General features: G+C 44.2%; 1 protein-coding gene across 2 annotated transcripts in view; it reads right to left on the bottom strand.

The window, feature by feature from the left end:
* Nucleotides 1-17,500, bottom strand: part of LOC129853436 (protein unc-13 homolog C-like) — a 123,083-nt gene that overhangs the window by 20,201 nt on the left and 85,382 nt on the right. The window lies entirely within an intron of this gene.

Below are 17,500 nucleotides of genomic sequence, written 5' to 3'. Positions count from 1 at the left end.
TGAAATCTATGGATATACATGCACTTCATACGCCTTCCACTAGATGTCAACAGGCAGTGGGAGGTGGAATGGGGTATCTAGCTTGATCTGAGGTCGAACAAGAGCTCTTGGAATGACGTGACCACTATTTCCTTTGTCTACCAAGGCGCGGGAAGGACATCAGCATTGGCTTCTGAAAAGCGTTCGGTATAGACGGCTAATATCTCCGGCTTTGATTTTATTTGATACATGTTGATAATATCATCGTAAAGTATGTTTTTTCAATATAGTTTTATCAGATTATTCAACGTTTATCGGGAGTTTTGGAGTTTTCCGTTCTCTGCGTTAGGTGAAGATGGACATCTTTGCGCCACTTGGCTAGCTAAGGTTGCTAATTCGACAGGAGAAGAGGACATTCTAAAACCAAACAACGATTTATTCTGGACAAAGGACTCCTTGTACAAGATTCTGATTGAAGCTCAGCAAAAGTAAGAACCATTTATGATGCTATTTCGTATTTCTGTGGAAAATGTTTAGTCATATTTTCCTTCCTTTTTGCGGGCGCTGTCTCGCTATAACGTAAGCTGTTTGTTATGGTAAAGTTATTTTTTAAAAATCTAACACGGCGATTGCAACTTCTACTTGCACACAATCCCGGATCCGGGAGCACCCCCATCAGTAAAGCTGACTAGCATAGCCTAGCATAGCGTCACAAGTAAATACTAGCATCTAAATATCATGAAATCACAAGTCCAAGACACCAGATGAAAGATACACATCTTGTGAATCCAGTCAACATGTCCGATTTTTAAAATGTTTTACAGGGAAGGCACAATATGTAAAGATGTACATCTATTACCTAAAAACACATTAGCATAATCCACCATCTTTTATTTGTCCACCAACACCAGTAGCCATCACCAATTCGGCTAAACTAAGATATTTATAGCCCCTAACCAACAAAAAAACTCATTAGATGACAGTCTGATAACATATTTATGGTATGGGATAGGTTTTGTTAGAAAAAAGTGCATATTTCAGGTAGATGGCATAGGTTACAATTGCACCCACCGTCACAAATGGAATAGAAAAACTACTTAGAGCAACGTGTTTACCTACTTACTAATCATCAAACATTTCGTAAAAATACACAGCATACACGAATCGAAAGACACAGATCCTGTGAATACAGACAATATTTCAGATTTTCTAAGTGTCTTACAGCGAAAACACAATAAATCGTTATATTAGCATAGCACATAGCACATAGCAGCCCAGCATTGATTCTAGCCAAAGTGAGCGATAAAAGTCAACATCGCCAAAAGATATTAATTTTTTCACTAACCTTCTCAGAATTCTTCCGATGACACTCCTGTAACATCATATTACACAATCCATATAGAGTTTGATCGAAAATGTTTATATTTAGCCACCAAAATCATGGTTAGACAATGTGAAATGTAGCTCAGCTGGTCAGAAAATGTCCTTGCGCCACTTAGACAGTGATCTACTCTTATACATAAATACTCATAAACGTGACTAAAAAATATAGGGTGGACAGGGATTGATAGACACATTTAATTCTTAATACAATTGCGGAATTACATTTTTTAATTTATCCTTACTACGACATACAGCGTGCGTTAAAGCGAGACTGCACGGAAATTAATGGCGGAATAGTAGGTCAACATTTTTCAACAGAACAACGAATTAACATCATAAATACTTCTTACTTTTTGATGAGCTCCCATCAGAATCTTGGGCAAGTTGTCCTTTGTCCAGAGGAATCGTTGCTCGGTTGTAGATTGTCGCCTTCAACTTTGGAATTAGCAGTAAACATTAGCCATGTGGCGAAGATGTGTCCAACTCACTATAACGCAGCACTAAGAAATATTCTAAAATCGCAATATACTGATATAAACTGATATAACTCGGTTTAAAATAACAACATTATGATGTCTTTAACACCTATATCGAATAAAATCAGAGCCGGATATATCTAAGGCCTATAACGGGAGCTTTCCAGAACGCAATCCTGAGGTCTGTCTTTCGTCATGGCGAATGTTGAAAAGAGTGGACCCCACGTTCCCAGACCATTTATATGGCCTCAGATCTGCCTAGCAACTCCATTCCAATTCTCACTATTTGCTGACATCTAGGGGAAGGCGTATGCAGTGCATCTCGACCAATAGAAGACATGCAAATTAATAAACTGACCCCAGAACAGCCTGCCTGATTTCAGATTTCTCACTTCCTCACAGGAAAATTGCTCCAACTTGAGTTCTGTTTTACTCACAGATAAAATTCAAACGGTTTTAGAAACTAGAGAGTGTTTTCTATCCAATAATAATAATAATATGCATATTGTACGAGCAAGAATTGAGTACGAGGCAGTTTAATTTGGGAACGAAATTTTTACAAAGTGAAAACAGCTCCCCCTATTGAGAACTAGTGTATCTTTCATTTGCTGTCCAACATGTATTTTTTTGTAAAGTTTATGATGAGTTCTTTGATTAGATTAGGTGACTGTCCAAAATTTCTCCGGAGATTCTGGTGAATCGATGCTACATATTCACAGTGTATAACCACGGTTTGCAGCTCAAAATATGCACATTTTCGAACAAAACATACGTGTATTGTATAACCTGATGTTATAGGACTGTCATCTGATGAAGTTGGTCAAGGTTAGTGATTCATTTGATATCTTTTGCTGTTTTTTTGCGATCACTATCTTTGCGGTGAATGAATGCGGTTGTGTGTTTGGCTATTGTGGTAAGCTAATATAATGCTATATTGTGTTTTCGCTGGAAAACACTTAAAAAATCTGAAATATTTGCTCGATTCACAAGATGTTTATCTTTCATTTGCTGTACACCATGTATTTTTCATAAATGTTTTATGATGAGTATTTAGGTATTTCACATTGCTCTCTGTAATTATTCTTGCTGCTTCGGTGCTATTTGTGATTGTAGCTGCAATGTAAAACTATGATTTATACCTCAAATATGCACATTTTCGAACAAAACATAGATTTATTGTATGACATGTTATAAGACTGTCATCTGATGAAGTTGTTTCTTGGTTAGTGACTAATTATATCTCTATTTGGTCGGTTTTGTGATAGCTACCTATGCGGTAAAAAAATGGTGAAAATATGCGGTTGAGTCTTTTGCTACTGTGGTTAGCTAATAGAAATACATATTGTGTTTTCGCTGTAAAACATTTTAAAAATCGGATATGATGGCTGGATTCACAAGATGTGTATCTTTCATTTGCTGTATTGGACTTGTGATTTCATGATATTTATATGCTAGTATTTACTTGTGGCGCTATGCTAGGCTATGCTAGTCAGCTTTTTTACTGATGAGGATGCTCCCGGATCAGGGATGGTGATGAAGTAGAGTTAACAGTCTGATGGCCTTGAGATGTTGCTGTTTTTTAGTCTCTCGGTCGAAGCTTTAAACTCTAACGCCTCCCTAACCCGGATCTGGGATCCCCCCCATCACAAAAGCTGACTAGCATAGCCTAGCCTAAAGTTACAGGGATATCATAAAAAAAATGTTCATGAAATCACAAGTCCAAGACACCAAATAAAAGATACAGATCTTGTGATTCAAGCCATCATCTCTGATTTTTAAAATGTTTTACAGGGAAGACACAATATGTAAATCTATTAGCTAACCACGTTAGCAAAAGACAACAATTTTCTTACTCCACCATTTTCTTACTGCATCAGTAGCTATCACAAATTCGACCAAATAAAGATATAAATAGCCACTAACCAAGAAACAAACCTCATCAGATGACAGTCTGATAACATATTTATTGTATAGCATAGGTTTTGTTAGAAAAATGTGCATATTTCAGGTAGAAATCATAGTTTACAATTGCAGCCCCCATCACAACTATCACTAAAATGACTAGAATAACTACAGAGACCATCGTGTATTACCTAATTACTCATCATAAAACATTTCTTAAAAATACACAGCATACAGCAATTGAAAGACACAGATCTTGTGAATCAAGACAATATTTCAGATGTTCTAAGTGTTTTACAGCGAAAACACAATATAGCGTTATCTTAGCTTACTACAAGTCAGTCACACAGTAGCATTGATTCAAGCCAAAAATAGTAATAACGTTATAAACCACCAAACGCTATTAATTTTTTCACTAACCTTCTCAGAATTCTTCAGATGACAGTCCTGTAACATCATATTACACAATGCATATAGTTTGTTCGAAAATGTGCATATTTAGCGCACAATTCGTGGTTACACAACGTGTTTAGTGGGCAAAAAATCAAGCAATCTGTCCGGCGCCATTTTGGAAAGGCACCTAATCTTATCGAAAACTATTCATAAACTTGACTAAAAAAATACAGGTTGGACAGCAATTGAAAGACAAATTAGTTCTTAATGCAATCGCTGAATTACATTTTTAAAATTAACCTTACTGCGCAATACTGGGTACAATACAGGGTGCGATAGCGCAACGCTACACGGAAAATAATGCCGTCTAATACATTTTTCTTTTTCAACAGAACAACATTTTATCAGCATAAATAGTACTTACTATTAGCTGAACTCCCATCAGAATCTTGGGGAAGGTGTCCGTTGGCCAAAAGAATCGTTGCTGGGTTGGAGAATGTTTCCCTCGACGTTGCAATTAGCAGTACAGAATGGCATTCGAGAGAGAGACACCCACGTTTCTACAGCGCCATGGAAATAAATACCTGAAAATCGCAATATACTGACCTAAACTGGTATAATTCAGTTCAAAATAACAAGATTAGGATGTCTTTAAAGCCTATAGCGAATAAAAACAGAGCCGGATACATCTAGGAGCTAAAACCAGACGTTCTAAAAAGACATGCCAAGACCCTCTCTGCGTCAGCGCGAAGTCCCAAAAGGTCGGACACCTCGGTTCCAATCAATTTATAAACTTTGGGAACTACGTAGAGACGTCATTTCAACTCTCCCTATTCGCTAACAGCCAGGGGAAGGCGTATGCAGTGCATCTCAACCAATAGAAGACAGGCAAAGTTAAAGACAGGTCTCAAAGCAGATGATAAAATTTCCCATTCTCACACAGACATAGGAAAAGTGCTCTAAGTCGAGTTCTGTTTCACTTACAGACATAATTCCAACGGTTTTAGAAACTAGAGAGTGTTTTCTATCCAATAGTAAGAATAATATGCATATTGTACGAGCAAGAATTGAGTAGGAGGCCGTTTACATTGGGTACACATTTGTGCTATGTCGAAATAGCACCCCCCTAGTGGCAAGAAGTTTTAATGCACCTGTACTGACCTCGCCTTCTGGATGATAGCAATCCTCCCTGTGTGTGTGTGTGTTTATGTTTTTATGTGTGTGTGTGTGTGTCTGTCTGCCTTACCCTGCCTTTCCTCCCAGCCTTTTCATCCCTGGTTTCCCTACAACCCCTACAGCCCTCTCCTTCATCCTTCCCTCTCCTTCATCCTTCCCCCTCCCTCCCTCCTCCCCCTTGCAGTGTGTTGGTAGGCCCAGGGAGAACCCATCAACCCTGCTGGCACAGAAGAGTTCTCCCTGGGCCTACCAACACACTGCAAAGGGGGAGGAGGGATGGGGGAAGGATGGGGGAGAGGGCTGTAGGGGTTGACCTGTGTCGACCTTCCGGTGTTTCAGCATTGTCTCAATGAAGAGTTCTGAATCTCTCATGGATTGATGTTTCAGCATTGTCTCAATGAGGAGTTCTGACTCTCTCATGGATTGATGTTTCAGCATTGTCTCAATGAAGAGTTCTGACTCTCTCATGGATTGATGTTTCAGCATTGTCTCAATGAAGAGTTCTGACTCTCTCATGGATTGATGTTTCAGCATTGTCTCAATGAAGAGTTCTGAATCTCTCATGGATTGATGTTTCAGCATTGTCTCAATGAAGAGTTCTGAATCTCCCATGGATTGATGTTTCAGCATTGTCTCAATGAAGAGTTCTGAATCTCTCATGGATTGATGTTTCAGCATTGTCTCAATGAAGAGTTCTGAATCTCTCATGGATTGATGTTTCAGCATTGTCTCAATGAAGAGTTCTGAATCTCTCATGGATTGATGTTTCAGCATTGTCTCAATGAAGAGTTCTGAATCTCTCATGGATTGATGTTTCAGCATTGTCTCAATGAAGAGTTCTGAATCTCCCATGGATTGATGTTTCAGCATTGTCTCAATGAAGAGTTTGGTGTTCGACTAGCCATGTGCAACATGCACACGCAGTAACAAGCCTGCTAGAGTTAGGGTCAGGTGGACAAGCAACATCCACCATCGTAATACGGATGAAACCTGAGCTGGACTGGGAAGTTAACTGAAGCTAGAAAACCCTGAGTAGATATAGCTTGCATCGCAGTATACCCCTCTGGACAAATGTTGAATGCTGAAGTCAAACCGTGTCAAACCGTCACGGCTTGTTGCAAACAGGTGCACGCACACTCTCACAAACGCTTGCAAGCACACAAGCAAACATACACAAAATCTCACACACTCACACACAGCTCTCTAAAATTAGCTGCATCCCTTTCTGCTTTTACCCTAGCACTGTAGGGCCCTGAGCGGGAAGCAGGGTATGCATCAAAGACTTAATTAAAGCAGAATGCTCTCAGTCTCTCTCAGTCTCAGTCTCTTAATGTCTCTCTCTCTCTCTCTCTCTCTCTCTGTCTCTCTGTCTCTCTGTCTCTCTGTCTCTGTCTCTCTCTCTCTCTCTCTCTCTCTCTCTCTCTCTCAGTCTCTCTCTCTCTCTCTCTCTCTCTCTCTCTCTCTCTCTCTCTCTCTCTCTCTCTCTCTCAGTCTCAGTCTCAGTCTCTCTCTCTCTCTCTCTCTCTCTTTCTGTCTGTCTCAGTCTCAGTCTCTCTCTCTCTCTCTGTCTCTCTCTCTCTCTCAGTCTCAGTCTCAGTCTCAGTCTCAGTCTCTCTCTCTCTCTCTCTCTCTCTCTCTCTCTCTCTCTCTCTCTCTCTCTCTCTCTCTCAAATTCAAATGGCTTTAAAAGGCATGGAACGTGTTACCACATACATTGCAAAAGCAAACACATAGATACAACACATCAATGATGCCACACACTGTAGATGATAATAGTAAAAATAATAATACTCAATGAGTGGTAGCAATTAACATGACAAGAAGTAAGAAGTAAGAAGTAAGAAACTAATGAGGACAATAAATAAATAGTGAGAAAGACACATGTAGCAAAGTTGTCTGTGGCCGTCCCTACACTTGTGGCTGTCTCTACAAGTGTGGCGAGAAGCTACATATACTATATATACAAAAGTATGTGGACACAACTTCAAATTAGTGGATTCGGCTATTTCAGCCATAACCGTTGCTCACAGGTGTATAAAATCGAGCACACAGACATGCAATCTCCATAGGAAACATTGGCAGTAGAATGGCCTTACTGAAAAGCTCAGTGACTTTCAACATGGCACTGTCATAGGATGCCTTTCCAAAGAGTCAGTTAGTCAAATTTCTGCCCTGCTAGAGCTGCCCCATTCAACTGTAAGTGCTGTTACAGTTTTTCTCAGTCGCTTTGGTGCATTTTTCACATCATCCCTAACATGTGCAAAATAATAAGTGCATTTCTCAGAACAATTTGTACAAACTGCAATATACAATAGATATGTTTCTAAAGCTAGTCAGTCACTAAAAATCCTTAGTACATCTCTCAAAAGTAAATATTCATGCCAATGATCATGTCAGTGTCATCAGAATGATAAGTCATTGAGTCATTGTTCACGAACAAGGTCGTCTAAATGTTTAGGCATGTTGTCAATGTAACTGTGGACTTTGACAGTATCACCTGATGTAAACTTAGGCTACAGTTTGGATGACAGTTACTGTATTGAAAATTCACCAGGCTGCACTTCTATGGCATATATCAATTTCAACAGTACTATTTACATATTACTGTATGTGGGTTATTGATTGAAAGAGACTGGACAACCCAAGGGGCACAAAGGAAAAAAAACTAAATTAGAAAGAAACACAGGAAACCACCCCTAAGGCACAACTTTGCACGCAGCACTGTTGTGCTGTCTCTACACATCCAGACGTTCCTGTCTGTCGGCCCACATTCTCATCCACATCACACCGGATATTTTCCCTTCCAATGCAACGTGGAAAGAATCTTTTGGAATGCCTTATCCATCCTCTGCAGGCGTCTACTGTGATGTCCTCACATGCTGCATCCATTGCAACCAGCAGGGTCATCTGTGTGTGGCTGACGATCGTACACCTTCCACCTCCATGCTGAAAAGAACTCCTCAATTGGGTTAAGGAATGGTGAATAAGGTGGGAGGAATTCTATGAGCATCCTCGCGTGGGTCACAAACCATTGCCTTATGGTGTTTGATCGATGGAAACTCACATTATCACAAATGACCACATACTTTGGCAAATCCTCTCTAAACAGACCCCTCTCATCATCAGGGATGAGAGCCCTGTAGAGAGTCTCTAAAAAGTTGAGTAGATGCTGGGTGTTGTATGGCCCTATAAGGGGGATATGGGTTAGGACACCATGCTCCGAAATAGCAGCACACATGCTGATATTTCCTCCCCTTTGGCCTGGCAAATCCACAGTAGCTCTGTGACCGATGATATTGCGACCCCGCCTTCTGCATTTGGTCAGGTTGAAGCCAGCCTCATCCACATATACAAAGTTGTGAGAGGGTTCACTTGATTCCAACACCATTATACGCTATATCCCAGAACACACAGTTGAATTTGTTTTGGTAAGGAAGAGTGACATAAAATGTACATATATTGCATGTTCCTTCCACAGCAATGGAAATGTGTGCAGTTTATGCTTACTGTACTATGTATCACTATAAAATGTTGCTGTAAAGTAGTTACATAGATATATGTTTTACCTGTACATACTGGTACCGTAGCTCCTTAACTCTGTCCTCATTCCTTTGGATTGGTACACGGTACAGCTGTTTCATACTCATCTGGTTTCTATAAATTGCTCAAAGGTGCATCTCATGAAGAATCAATTGGCAAGCATATATAGACAGACCACAACACAGAGTTGCAATTTTCCAATAATGGATGGACCAGGAAACGAACAGGGTCAACAGCCAAGAGGAGGAGGAAGAAGAGGAGCAAGGATGAGTGGTGGAAGGCAAAACAGAGGAAGAGGCAGAAGAGGACATAGGCGCATATCTGATGACATAAGGGCCACTATTGTAGACCATGTTGTCAATCATGGCCTTACAATGGCTGAGGCGGGTCGAAGGGTGCAGCCGAATATTGGGAGATCAACCGTGTCCTCAATAGTTCAAACGTTTCGAAGAGAGAACAGGTATGTCCACCAATGTACAGTGCACTGTTACTGTATATAAGCAGTATACTGTATACTTCCTACAATGCTTCATATTACAGTAGTCCACGTGTATTTCACAGCATACAGAAATATACTCTATACAGATACATACTGCACCTTACATGCACCCACCTGTATGTTTTACAGTAAAATGTGTGTTCGCATAGTTTTTGTCTGTGAAAGTGTGTGATGCATCACTGCATTTTTCCCCACATAGGACTGCAAGATTACCTCAAACTGGTGGCAGAGGACGCCTTTTCACACCTCAACAGGAGGCTATTTGCACCATGGTCCGAGCAAACAATGCCATGAGACTCAGGGAAATACAAAGGACCATTATAGAAGACAACGATGTCTTTGAAAACATCCATACGGTTAGCATCTCAACCATCGACAGGGTGCTGATAGAAGACAACTGGTTGATTGTTGGTTGAACTAACACTTTACATTCCTTCATGAGTGAGGGTCAATTTCACCTGCACGATTCATCAATTCACGTTTTTGTACAAAAGGTCTAATAGAAATGTGTAAAACTATGCTTGACAGTTTATGACAAATAGTTTAACAATTTTGCATGTAATGGCTTATGCAAGGAACTAATGCCTAGATGTTTTGAGGGGTAAGACTATTCAACAGAGAACCATCTACTATATTTTGATCAACATGACATGAGCAATTGATAATGTGGAAAAAGCTGACACTTGTACATTATCAATTGCAATTTGTTCAAAGGAATAAGAAATTGCTTTAATGATGTGCACAAGTGACTAGATGATTTGGAATTTGTACAAGTAGTATCAAGAATTGCACTTTTGATCTAAGAAATGCACCAAAGCGACTGAGAAAAACTGTATTATGAAGTGGAAACGTCTAGGACCGCAAAGTCATAGGCCACACAAGCACACAGAACGGGACCATCGAGTGCTGAAAATTGTCTGTCCTCGGTCGCAACATTCACTACCGAGTTCCAAATTGCAACGTCAGCACAAGAACTGTTCGTCAGAGTTTCATGAAATGGGTTTCCAAGGCCTAGCAAGCCAAAGATCACCATGAGCAATGCCAAACATCGGCTGGAGTGGTGTAAAGCTCGCCGCCAGTGGAAATACGTTCTTTGGAGTGATGAATCACACTTCACCGTCTGGCAGTGACGGATGAACCTGAGTTTGGCGGAGAATGCTACCTGGCCCAAAGCAAAGTGTCAACTGTAAAGTTTGATGGAGGAGGAATAATGTTCTGGGGCTGTTTTTCATTGTTCAGGGAAATCTTGACGCTACAGCATACAATGACATTCTAGACAATTCTGTGCTTCCAACTTTGTGGCAACAGTTTGGGGAAGGCCCTTTCCTGTTTCAGCATGACAATGCCCCCGTGCACAAAGCGAGGCCCATACAGAAATGGTTTGTTGAGATCGGTGTGGAAGAACTTGACTGGCCTGCACAGAGCCCTGACTTCAACCCCATCAAACACCGTTGGGATGAATTGGAACTCCAACGGCAAGCCTGGCCTAATCGCCCAACATCTGTGCTTGAACTCACTAATGGTCTTCTGGCTGAATGTTCCAACATTTAGTGGAAAGCCTTCCCAGAAGAGTGGAGGCTGGTATAATAGCAAAGGGGGGACCAACTCCATATTAATGCCCACGATTTTGGTATGAGATGTTCGATGAGTAGGTGTCCACATACTTTTGGTCATGTAGTGTATTTTGCAGCTTATATGGCACACATTCGAAATGTGTGCATTGTTTTTCAGTTTTGGGAAAGAAAATAGTATAGTTCTCATAGTGTAGGAGAAAATGCAGCTCTGTCTCGACCTCTCTGAAGGCAGAGTGAGCACAACCTGTCCTCTCTGGGTAGCCAAATTTGTCTGTGACGGCCGGGTTCTATGGCCAGTTCTATGGCCTCTCTCTCCATCGCTCTCCATCTCTCTCTCTCCATCTCTCTCCATCTCTCTCCATCTCTCTCTCAAACACAACATGAACTGCTGCCTGCCTTTATATTGAAACTGTTCTATCAGCAACTCTCTCGCTCACACACACAAACTGACTTGGGACGTTCTGGTTATGTGCATGCTAGGGTGTGAGTGTGTTTGTGTGCGTGTGTGCGTGTGTGTGTGTATGTAGTTATTGTATATAAATGAATGAGGATAATGCAGTGGGATAGTGTTGAACCCTTTGACATGTAGGAACACACGTGTGTGATCATTCTAAAGTGGTCCCTGCATTGTACGCTCAAACCACTGTGATTAGAACACTTATTTACAACGTCCAGAGGATTGACGCAACAGTCAGCGTTTGGCCACATTGTTTTTTTCACAGAAACACAGTCTTCACAACGTTATGTCGTCCATGTGAAAGGCTAACACAATTCTCATCCAAACCGGAAAATGTCAGCTACGTTAGTTGTAGCGCTAACTGAGGAAAGAGTGACCTAACACAAGCGGTCATATTTAGCTAACTCTCGGCTGACAAAAACCGTAATTAGCTAATAGCAATTACTATTTACAATTCATCATATCATGGGTGACCTCACCAGTGATCTAAATAATTGAATACAACGCGATGGGTATTTTGTGCGGGCCGCCATATTTGTTTTTTCATGTCAACCAAAGATAAGAGGTTGCAAGATGAGTTGGGTCTGTTTGCAGTATGCATGTTGAATGGGGTGTGTCGTTTACCATCATTCACTTCCTGAAGTTTACTCAAAAGACGATTGAACCATCCCTTCACTTAATTTTGTTTTAACATATTTGGTCTGGCAGACATTTACGTGACAACCAGAATGCATTTTATGATGTCAACAAACATGGCGCCACACATAGCTGGCAATTAGCTTAGAATTAGCTCATCAAAATTAGTACAACCTTAAAATGTATATATTTTACAAACATCATATATTTCCATTACAATCTATGCAAGAATTGTAATGCATGATTTGTCACCAGCACTTGAAAACATGTGAATAAAACAGCAAATGCATTATGCTCCATACATACATACAGTGTGCTACAGTAGCTACAATAACACGATATACAGAAACTATAATGATAACATAATAAGGCACTTACTTTGATAGGAACGCACACATGTCCAAAGTTATTATTAATAGTGAAGGCAATGTGGCAGCCAGCTGGAAAATGTGCCAGGGAGGAAAGAGTTTGTGCCTGGGCTCTTGTCGAAGAGAGACATTTGTCTGGCTCAGTGATGTCTCAAACACAAACTGTCTGCAACAGTGAAATGGGCGGAGCACACCTCAATTCAAACAGTTGTTAGAAAATAAAAAGAACTTGTTAGAAAATAATTAGAAATTGACAAGCTGCTCTATAGCCAATAGATCATTAGCAGGCAGCGCATCTTGGTCTGAGGGCAGCGTGGGTGAACTGTCCTGATGTGTAACAATCCCATTTTGGAAAAGTAAGTGCATTCTGACACCACGCGCATAAAAAACCTCACCCTGGGGTGACCGTTAGAGATATTTAGAACTTACATGTGAAAAGGTTAAAAGACTGACAACTGGTGAGGTCACTGCTTTCCTTTCTCCTCCAAACAGATGGAACTAACACACAATGACCTGCTTTCTTAATAGCACTGACTGGGTGTTAAGGCTGTCGCTTTCCTCATCCTCAGATGAGGTGAGGAGAGAAGGATCTTCAGACCAAAATGCGGAGTCAGGGAAATAAGCCATCTTTTATTTATAAATGATGAACTGATGGCAACACGAAACAAAACAAAATACTTTCAAAACTTACAAAATAACAAAACGACGTAGAACGAAACCTGAACATAAACTCACATTACATAACGTAAACTTACGGACAGGAACGTACATCAAAACACACGAACAGCCAAACAGTCCCGAAAGTGAAATACATCGACAACGACGAAGACATCACAGGAGACAATCACCCACAAACAAACAGTGAGAATGCCCTACCTAAATATGACTCTTGATTAGAGGAAAACGCAAACCACCTGCCTCTAATCAAGAGCCATACCAGGCAAACCAAAACCAACATAGAAACAAATAACATAGACTGCCCACCCAAAACTAACGCCCTGACCATAAACACATAAAAACAACATAAAACAGGTCAGGACTGTTACAGTACCCCCCCCCTCAAGGTGCGAACGCCGGGCGCACCAGCACAAAGTCCAGGGGAGGGTCCGGGTGGGCAGTTGACCACGGTGGTGGTTCCGGCTCAGGACGCTGTCCCCATACCAACATAGTCACTCCCCTCTTCTGTCTACCCCTTCTAATGACCACCCTAACACTACCCTCCCCTAAATAAACGGCCAGCACCGGAACAAGGGGCAGCACCGGGACAATGGGCAGCACCGGGACAAGGGGTAGCACCGGGACAAGGGGCAGCACCGGAACAAGGGGCAGCACCAGGATAAGGACCAGCACCGGAATAAGGGACAGCACCGGGACAAGGGGCAGCACCGGGACAAGGGGCAGCACCGGGACAAGGGGCAGCACCGGGACAAGGGGCAACACCGGGACAAGGGGCAGCACCGGGACAAGGGGCAGCACCGGGACAAGGGGCAGCACCGGGACAAGGGGCAGCACCGGGACAAGGGGCAACACCGGGACAAGGGGCAGATCCCGGCTGAAGGACTCTGGCAGGTCCTGTTTGGACGGCTCTGGCAGGTCCTGGCTGGACGGCTCTGGCAGGTCCATGCAGGCTGACGGCTCTCGACACTCATGGCAGACTGACGGCTCTCTACGCTCATGGCAGGCTGACGGCTCTCGACGCTCATGGCAGGCTGACGGCTCTCGACGCTCATGGCAGGCTGACGGCTCTCGACGCTCATGGCAGGCTGACGGCTCTGGCTGCTCATGGCTCTCTGACGGCTCTGGCTGCTCATGGCTCTCTGACGGCTCTTGCTGCTCATGGCTCTCTGACGGCTCTTGCTGCTCATGGCTCTCTGACGGCTCTGGCTGCTCATGGCTCTCTGACGGCTCTGTCTGCTCATGGCTCTCTGACGGCTCTGGCTGCTCATGGCTCTCTGACGGCTCTGGCTGCTCATGGCTCGCTGGCGGCTCTGGCAGATCCTGTCTGGTTGGCGGCTCTGGCAGATCCTGTCTGGTTGGCGGCTCTGGCAGATTCTGTCTGGTTGGCGGCTTTGGCAGATCCTGTCTGGTTGGCGGCTCTGGCAGATCCTGTCTGGTTGGCGGCTCTGGCAGATCCTGTCTGGCGGGCGGCTCTAGCGGCTCCTGTCTGGCTGACGGCTCTAGCGGCTCCTGTCTGGCGGATGGCTCTGTAGGCTCATGGCAGACGGGCGGCTTTGCAGGCTCATGGCAGACGGGCGGCTTTGCAGGCTCCTGGCAGACGGATGACTCAGATGGCGCTGGGGAGACGGATGGCTCAGATGGCGCTGGGGAGACGGATGGCTCAGATGGCGCTGGGGAGACGGATGGCTCAGATGGCGCTGGGGAGACGGATGGCTCAGATGGCGCTGGGGAGACGGATGGCTCTGGCCGGATACGGCGCACTGTAGACCTGGTGCGTGGTGCCGGGACTGGTGGCACCGGGCTGGGGACACGCATCTCAGGGCTAGTGCGGGGAGAAGGAACAGGGCATACTGGACCCTGGGGACGCACATTAGGCCTAGTGCGTGGGGCCGGAACTGGTGGTACCGGACTGGGGACACGCATCTCAAGGCTAATGCGGGGAGCAGCAACAGGATGCACAGGACTCTGGAAACGCATAAGAGGCTTAGTGCGTGGTGCCGGAATTGGTGGTACCAGGCTGGAGACACGCACCATAGGACGAGTGCGTGGAGGAGGAACAGGGCTCTGGAGACACACTGGAAGCCTGTTACGTGGTGTATGTACTGGTGGCACTGAACTGGGGCGGGGAGGTGGCGCCGGAAATACCGGACCGTGCAGGCGTATTGGCTCCCTTGAGCATTGAGCCTGACCAACCTTACCTGGTTGAATGCTCCCCGTTGCCCGACCAGTGCGGGGAGGTGGAATAACCCGCACCGGGCTATGTAGGCGAACCGGGGACACCATGCGTAAGGCTGGTGCCATGTAAACCGGCCCGAGGAGACGCACTGGTGGCCAGATATGTAGGGCCGGCTTCATGACATCCGGCTCAATACTCAATCTAGCCCTGCCAGTGCGGGGAGGTGGAATAACCCGCACCGGGCTATGCACACGTACAGGAGACACCGTGCGCTCTACTGCGTAACACGGTGTCTGCCCGTACTCTCGCTCTCCACGGTAATTACAGGGAGTAGGCGCAGGTTTCCTACCTGACTTCGCCACTCTCCCTTTAAGCCCCCCCCAAAGAAATTTTTTGGGTTTTCCCACAGGCTTCCTACCGCTTCGTCGTGCTGCCTCCATTCGCCGGTATCCCTCCTCGCACTGCGCCAGAGAATCCCAGGCGGGCTCCGGCACTCTCCCTGGGTTGATCGCCCACCTGTCGATCTCCTCCCACGTAGTGTAGCCCAGATCCTTTGTAGGTTCCTTTTCCTACCTCCGAGCTAGCTCCTCATATCGCCGCCTCTCTGCTTTCGCTGCTTCCAATTCAGCTTTAGGGCGGCGATATTCTCCTGGTTGAGTCCATGGTCCTCTACCATCCAAGATCTCCTCCCAAGTCCAGAAGTTCCTGTTGCTCCGTCGAGCATTCCCATACCGCTTGGTCTCTGTTTGTTGGTGGGTGATTCTGTTAAGGCTGTCGCTTTCCTCATCCTCAGATGAGGTGAGGAGAGAAGGATCTTCAGACCAAAATGCGGAGTCAGGGAAATAAGCCATCTTTTATTTATAATTGATGAACTGATGGCAACACGAAACGAAACAAACACTTTCAAAACTTACAAAATAACAAAATGACGTAGAACGAAACCTGAACATAAACTCACATTACATAACGTAAACTTACGGACAGGAACGTACATCAAAACAAACGAACAGCCAAACAGTCCCGAAAGTGAAATACATCGACAACGACGAAGACATCACAGGAGACAATCACCCACAAACAAACAGTGAGAATGCCCTACCTAAATATGACTCTTGATTAGAGGAAAACGCAAACCACCTGCCTCTAATCAAGAGCCATACCAGGCAAACCAAAACCAACATAGAAACAAATAACATAGACTGCCCACCCAAAACTAACGCCCTGACCATAAACACATAAAAACAACATAAAACAGGTCAGGACTGTTACACTGGGGACATTCACACACACACACGCACTCACACATGAAGGCAGGCAGGCAAGCTTACCAGTTCAGGTTTATTTGAGATTTATGTGGATTTATGTTCTCCAATAAAATACATAGCTAATATAAAACCACTGAAGAATCGTGGTAAAACAAATAGCAATTATGATGTATGGGAAAGAATGCCCTTATCTTATACCTCTGGAAATAGAACGCCTTCATGCGAAACCTTAATATCCCATTATGATGCAAGCAGGTCCCATTATAATGAGATAACAACTTTGTGCCATGGTCAAACTGGTCATCTGTTTTCACAGATTTTATGTAAGAGGAGGGAGGAGGAGGGCGAGGTAAGAGGAGGGAGGAGGAGGGCGAGGTAAGAGGAGGGAGGAGGAGGGCGAGGTAAGAGGAGGGAGGAGGAGGGCGAGGTAAGAGGAGGGAGGAGGAGGGCGAGGTAAGAGGAGGGAGGAGGAGGGTGAGGTAAGAGGAGAGAAGAGGAGGGTGAGGTAAGAGGAGATATGTGAGCGTGTGCAACACTGATAAGTGCCCTCCCTGCAACACGGAAACACAGACTCCCTGGAGCGACACACCCCCACTGCTCAAACCCAGTCTGACAACAACTAAGAGGCACGCATGCACACACACACACACACACACACACACACACACACACACACACACACACACACACACACACACACACACACACACACACACACACACACACACACACACACACACACACACACACACACACACACACACACACACACACACACACACACACACACACACACACACACACACACACACACCTGCCACCATGACTCTGATTTAGATAGCAATATAAGTATAGCGTGTCCTCTGAAGGAAAGCCCTACTTTAGCTCTGGGGAAGAAAGCAGAGAGAAGAGAGAGCGAGTAGAGATAGAGGCAGAAAGAGAGAGAAGGAAAGAATGAGAGAGAGAGTGAGAGAGCAGAGAGAAGTGACACACAGGGT

The sequence above is a fragment of the Salvelinus fontinalis genome, chromosome 4, assembly GCF_029448725.1.
Source record: "Salvelinus fontinalis isolate EN_2023a chromosome 4, ASM2944872v1, whole genome shotgun sequence".
Taxonomy (NCBI): domain Eukaryota; kingdom Metazoa; phylum Chordata; class Actinopteri; order Salmoniformes; family Salmonidae; genus Salvelinus; species Salvelinus fontinalis.
This window is presented reverse-complemented; position numbering and strand designations above follow the sequence as displayed.